Here is a 7,203-nt window from a genome sequence, read left to right on the forward strand (position 1 = left end):
GAGAGATGGATAGAAGTAAATGGAGGGTTAAAGTCCTACAATTCTGCATGAAGTGGAAGGGAAGACACTATGGGAATGAGTAAATGAGACAGCTGAAAATTGGGGGTTTGTCAGCTAGTGGGATATTGGGGAGTCATATGTAAGTCTTATGAAGAGGAAGAGCCAGGTTGGGGGAAGATTTAGGATATGGCTCTGAACGCGAGAAACCAAAGTCTAAGTGTCTAATTGCAGGTAACAGGTGTGTGTGTGTGTGTGTGTGTGTGTGTGTGTGTGTGTGTCTGAGGCTTTTTAGTTTCATGACCAGAGAGCACAGGAGTGAAAGGCATAGTAGGAAGAGGTGAGATCATCATTTAAAACAGGGCCTGGTACATAGAAGTGCTCAATAAATATTTATTTATTTAATGAATGGATGAATGAATGAATGAGGTGCTGGATCTCATTCCGTCCCTTGCCATGAGTTGCTATGATGCCAGGAAAGGCTACTTGTCTTGGCTGCCTGTGAGTCTCAGGGAGAATCTGGCCTGGTCTGGCCCAGGTGGGGAGACCCTCTGCTCCTGGCAAGGGCTGTCTTACTCCCATGAAATCCTCTCCATTCTCAGGGATCTGGCTCCAGTGATCCCTCCCTGGTGTTCCCCAGGTCACTCCAGTTAGGATTAATCTTTTTCTTCCTGTATGCTTGTAGAGCATAACTATATGCTCCATTCTATCCAGCCCATATCATGGACTGACACATTTTATGACTTGTTTTGCTCCCTACTCTTTCATGGTAGGGATTCAAAGGACCTGAAAAAGCAAAATGTGCCTGTGAAACCTGGAGCTAGTCCTCCTTGTAGATATATTACACAGTCCTGCATAATCAAAGGGGCATTTGCACCTCCCTGCTGTATCCGTCAGGGTCTGAGAAGGAAACAGAAAGGGATAATTCAAGGAGGGTTTAACCCATTTACAAAGGGGTGGGCAGGGATTGGGGGACTCCTGGAGATAATGTAGTAGGAAGGCAAGAATCAGCCTAGGCACGGAGGGGCCAGGGAGAGAGGCTACAGAGAAAAGAGTCACGAGGGGAGGCTGCCTCGAGAGAAGCGGGAACTGAGAAGCCATGCCCTTCAGTGGAAGCCACCCTGCCAGAAGGAAGCTAGGGAAATAAATGCTTCCATCCCCCTCTCCTCCTTCCTTTTGATCTACCAATCTCCCATTCCCCAAACCGGTAGGCAGCGGGAGGGCAAGGGGGCTGTTTGATGTGGCTCACTCCCCAGCTTCCTGGGCAGAGAAGCAGGGGAGAGGGGACCAGGAGGGGCCAACAGGAGCCCTCAGCACATAGCCTTTCCCGCTGGCCTGTCAGGGCAAGTGACACCATTCCGCCTTGTCCGGAAGATTTAGTCATCTCCCAAAGGGCATGGTGAACGCTATCTAGGGGTAGAGAAGGGATGGGCCCAGTTTGTTTACACATGCCTTGCCTTGTTCTGCAATGACTAACAATCAAAACCACAGGCCATAATGGGAAACACATAAATGAACATCTCAAATTCAGGCCCAGTGAGACACTTAAGGTACTTCCATGCAAAGGAATAATATGCAGTTATTAAAACATTTCAAAAAGTTTTTAATGGCAAGGGAAAATACACCAGAAAGCTCAACATTTCAGTTCAGTTTTGATTCCAAATTTGCAACAACAAAAAAAGATAGAGAAAAAGGGGGAGGGAAAAAAAAGGTAGGATAGGCTCTTGTACTTTCTATGATAAATCTGAATCACTTTAAAATCATAAACAAACAATATAAAAAACAAGGTCTGAGCAGGAAGGGCCCTAATTAAGGCTTTCCTCTTAGTGCCCTTCAGTAGCATTCCAGCAGGGATGAGATTAGAAAATTGCCTGAGACTCTTTGGAAGTGACACAGTCCCAGATGATCTGGGACAGGGCTTGAGGTGGCTCCAACATCAGGGAGGGGAAAGAGGACAGGGCCATGGGACATATATCTGTACTAGCCTGTGTTCTGCACAGCTCTGCCCCTTGATGGTGAGCGGGAGCTCCTCTCCAGCCTGGCATGGCTCCCCAAGACTTGATCTGAGGTAAGGACGACCGTTCCCCTCCCCTCAGAGGCACCCTCTGACAGACGGGCTGTGAGGTGCATTGTTTCGTTTTGTTTTCAACTTTTTATTGCAGTACCATATATACAACTCAAAATTTCTCATTTTCACTACCTTCAAGTGTACAATTCAGTAGTATTAATTACATTCACATTGGCTCTCGGTTCCCAGGAAAATGCTTTTCCTGTGGAAAAATGGGTCATACCAGAAAAGAATGTGGTCACTTTAAAAATAAATCGCCACAAAAGCAGCCTGGCATGTGTCCAAAATGTCAAAAAGGTCAACACTGGGCTAATCAGTGCTGATCTGCATTTCATAAAGACGGCACCTCCCTTTCGGGAAATGGCAATCAGGGCGGGCTCCCAGCCCCTCGCAGAAAGGGAGCATTCTCACTTCAACATCAAAATCTGCATGCTATCCCTCCATCAACTCCAAGCCCTCCGTCCTGGAGCTTTCCCCAGCCACTGCAGGGAGCACAGCAGTAGACCTCGCTGCCAATGCTGAGGTATGTCTTCTCCCCAATAATCCTCCTGTTAAGGTCCCCAATGGATGATATTTTGTGCTCTGCACCTCAGGAGACTGAAGTAGATGCTTTGTTCTATGCTGTTCAAAAGGCTTTACAGGATGTAGGATTGCATATTGCTGCTGACAAGGTGCAATGCATTTTGCCAGTACAGTATTTGGGCTCCACTATTGACAGACTTAAAATTCGACCACAAAAAGTACAACTCTGCAGAGATGCTGTTACCACCTTAAATGATTTACAAAAACTACTAGAGGATATAAATTGGCTTTGCCCCAAAGTAGGCATAGCTAACTATGAGCTCTCCAACCTATTTTCTCTCCTTTGTGGAGACTCTAAATTAAACAGCCCTAGATCTTTAACTTCAGCTGCAGAGAAGGAATTACAATTAGTGGAAGCTAAAGTTCAACAAGCTCAGATATCCCGCGTTGATCCCACTCAACCTTTTTCTCTCCTTATCTTTTCTACTTCAAAATCCCCCACAGGTTTGCTTTTGCAAAACAAAAAACTTGTAGAATGGCTATTTTTGCCCAATTCTTCAGTAAAATCTGTATCCCCTTATTTAGATCTCCTAGCCACACTGGTTGCTCAAGCAAGGAAAAGAGCAAAGCAACTTAATGGTTTTGACTGCTGCCTCATTGTGCTCCCAGTAACAGCTAAAGAACTCTCAGTTATTCTGCAACAACATCTAGCTTGGCAAATTGCTCTAGCTGACTATGTTGGCCAGCTGGATAATCATTATCCAAAAAATGACCATTTTCAATTCATTCACCGTACACAATGGATACTGCCAAAATATACTTCTTGTGAACCTTTGATTAATGCTCCCATTGTGTTTACAGATGGATCATCTAAAGGTCGAGCTGCCTATACTGGCCCTAAATCCAAAGTTTTAAATCTTCCTCATTTCTCTGCCCAGCAAGCTGAACTGGCTGCAATAATAGCTGTTTTAACAGATTTTCCTGAAGTCGTTAATATTTTATCTGATTCTGCCTATGTAGTTCACGTAACTAGTAAAATTGAAATGGCAACTATTAAGCAACAGTTGCCTCCTTGTTTATTTAACCTTTTTCTTGAGCTACAATCAGCTGTTCATGCTCGTATCACTCCCTTTTACATCACTCATATTCATTCTCATACCAATCTTCCAGGCCCTCTAGCAGCTGGCAATGCTGCTGCAGATAAATTATTGCTACCTGTTATTTCAGAAGTTTCTCACTTTCACTCACTTACTCATCTTAATGTACAGGGACTACTGTCTTGATTTCCCCTTACTAGAGCACAAGCTAAAGATATTGTCTCTTCCTGTCCAAATTGTCAACTTCTCACTGCTCCTCCACTACAGGAGCCTGGTGTCAACCCTCACGGTTTAGCCCCTAATGATTTATGGCAAATGGATGTTACTCATATTCCTGCCTTTGGCTGCTTAGCCACTGTTCATGTCAGCATTGATACGTGCTCTGGTTTTCTTTGGGCCACTGCACAAACAGGTGAAACATTTTGTCATGTTCGAGCTCACCTTTTTGCCTGTTTTGCCTCTATGGGCTTGCCCCATGCTTTAAAAACTGATAATGGCCCAGCCTATACATCTGCAAAATTTGCTAGTTTTACTACAACTTGGGGCATCTGTCATACTACTGGTATGCCTTATAATCCTCAAGGACAGGCAATTGTTGAACATGCCAATAGTACATTAAAGATTATGTTGCAAAAACAAAAAGGAGGAGATGATGGAACTCCCCATGAGAGATTATCAAAAGCCTTATTTACTTTAAATTTTTAAAGTTTTTATGAAAAACTGGGCGGCACTGCCACATAACAGCATTTCCCAACTGAAAAAACACCAAACCATTGCTCTCAGAAAGCACCTCCCATATGGTGGAAGGATGTGTTAACCAATGAATGGACAATGGGAAAATTGCTAACATGGGGACGAGGTTATGCTTGTGTTTCCCCAGGTGATGGACAAACTCCAGTTTGGATACCAGCCCAACGACTGAAGCCATACCATAAAGCCAACAAGAAAAAGAAAATTCCTGTGGGACGTTGAGCCACCAGTGATGCAGTTCCAGGGTCTGACACTGAAGACAACAGTGATCAGGCCGACACCCTGAACTAGGGAAGCCCGACACCCAACTTGGGGTCGGATAAAAAAGCTGTGTCAGGATGCTGAAAAACAAGTTCAGCAAGCTCAGCTGCCTATGACAGGTCCTAACCTGATGGCGACAATGTTGGCTTTAATTGCTATTGCTGTGAGTATATCTCCGGCATGTGCTCATTCTGGAAATTATACCTATTGGGCTTACATTCCTAATCCTCCCTTGCTACAGCCTGTAAAATGGGATCATCCCTCTCCCACTGTATATTTTAGCAACGGTACTTGGCTGCCTCCTCCAATTGATGAAAGACTTCCTCAGTTTCGTGAGGAGGAAGGAAAGAACTATTCTCAATCATTAGCTTTTACACATTTACCTTTGTGTGTGGGACAAGGTGAAGGATGCCTGGCCCTGACTTGGCAAGCATGGTTATCAGTCATACCCAAGCGAGATAATGTCTCCAAAGCATCCTTGTTCCTAACATCTGGCTATAGTTTTGCCTACAATGAAAATATTACTATTCAGGACCATGCTCCACAATGCCCTATTTGTTACATACCAGAACATTGGTCACCAGAAATGCAAAGGGTATATTGGGATAATTGTAGAGCAGTTAGTGGAGTGTTAGTGCAGAATGGTTCCTACGGAATTGTAACTGACTGGTCCCCTAAGGGGTATACAGTTCAGAATTGCACTAATGCAAAGTGCTCTGATTACAAGAGACTAAAATGGGAAGTTCATAATTATAATCATTCTTATAGTATTCAAACCCCGGAAAGATATCCTATTATTTGGCATGGCTTTGGCTGGTCCCCACCCAAACCTACTTTAAATAATTCCTATGTTCAAGATACGCTTTGGAAGCTCCCTATTAGTTTGCATAACATTTCCAGATGGAATGGGAATTATACAATTAAGATTAATTATACTCTAAATTTTACAAAAATAGATACTTTTGGAATACAAGCCTGTGTTAGAGACCCTTATGTCTTTTGGGTAGGAAATCTCACTATTAATATTATTACTAAGGAAATCAATTGTATGGAGAATAGAAGTTGTTCACTTTATACTTGCTTGAATAACACCATAGACTCTCAAAATATTACTATCATAATTCTTAGATGATGCAAAGGCCTGTGGCTCCCTGTTTCACAGCACAGACCTTGGGAATTGTCACCTGATATGCATATGTTACTACAAATTTTAGAAAAAGTATATAAAAGAACAAAGAGATTTCTTGGACTGTTAATAGCGTTTCTGATTGGCATAATAACTATTGCAACCACAGCCACTGTTGCAGGGACAGCGCTACATCAATCTATTCAAACTACAGCATTTGTTCAAAAATGGCATAGAAATGCGAGTAAAGCATGGGGGGAACAGTTACAAATTGACAAAGAAGTTAATGCTCGTCTTGTGAATCTAGAGAATGCTGTTCTCCTTGTAGGGGAGGAAGTTACAGTGTAATTGGAATGCATCAACATTTTGTGTCACTCCCCATAAATGTAACAACACCCATTTTACATGGGATAGAGTCAAGAGACATTTAATCGGACATCATGGTAATCTTACCATGGATATTTTAAAATTGCAAGAAACAGTAGATAATATCCAAAATGCTAATCTTAATGTTCTATCAGAATCAGAAACAATGCAAGGTATTGCCGATGGCTTTGAAAAATTAAATCCTATAGTATGGGTTAAATCCCTTGGTGGTGGGTTCCTAGGTAGTATTCTCCTAATTTTGTTAATCATCTTATGTCTTTGTTTAGTCCTCAGATGCACAAGAAAAACCCTCTCAGATCTAAAGCAGAAAGAAGCTGCTTGGTCCATCCTGTCTGCATCGAAGAAACAAAAAGGGGGACATGTGGGGAACCAAGCTTTTCATGTCACTTAGACCATGTCCAGGGTGGCGGCCTGGAACACTGGGTTACAAGCCTGCATGTAACGCCATGTAGGCATGCCCTGTAAAGATGTGTGTCTTGTGGCTATGACAGCAGCATTAACCATTGACCCCAGATTGTTCCCTCTTATCCACAGCAGAATGTAAAGATTAATATCTGAGAGACCCTGAATGCTTTTGATCATGTAGCGTAGTCCAGCGTTGTGTAACAAACAAATAAATAACTGGAGCACAGGTGCATCAGCACCCACTTGGCACATGATGCTGTGGGTCCTCTGCTCCCTTAAATCTTGACTTTGTGTCTGTGTCTCATTTCAGCGTCGCCCTGTCAGCAACACATGATATTGTGCTACCATCACTGATATCTATTACCCCAACTTTCTCATCCCCTCAAACAGAAATTCTGTACCCATCAAGCTATAACCCCCTCTTGCCTAACCCCTCCTGCCCCCATAACATATAAGCCACTATCTGTCTCTATGAAATTTGCTTCTTCTAGGTATTTCATATAAGCAAGATCATACAATATTTGTCTTTTTGTATCTGACTTACTTCATTCAACATGATGTCTTCAAGGTTCATCATGTTGCAGCATGCA

General features: G+C 42.9%; 1 long non-coding RNA gene across 1 annotated transcript; it reads left to right on the plus strand.

The window, feature by feature from the left end:
- Positions 1 to 2,408: 2,408 nt before the first annotated feature.
- LOC119540026 lies at positions 2,409 to 6,899 on the plus strand. The gene is made up of 3 exons (XR_005218007.1): positions 2,409 to 2,588; positions 4,565 to 4,858; positions 6,475 to 6,899. It is a non-coding gene; the product is annotated as an uncharacterized LOC119540026 (long non-coding RNA).
- The last annotated feature ends 304 nt before the right edge of the window (positions 6,900 to 7,203 follow it).

The sequence above is a fragment of the Choloepus didactylus genome, chromosome 7 (assembly GCF_015220235.1).
Source record: "Choloepus didactylus isolate mChoDid1 chromosome 7, mChoDid1.pri, whole genome shotgun sequence".
NCBI lineage: Eukaryota > Metazoa > Chordata > Mammalia > Pilosa > Megalonychidae > Choloepus > Choloepus didactylus.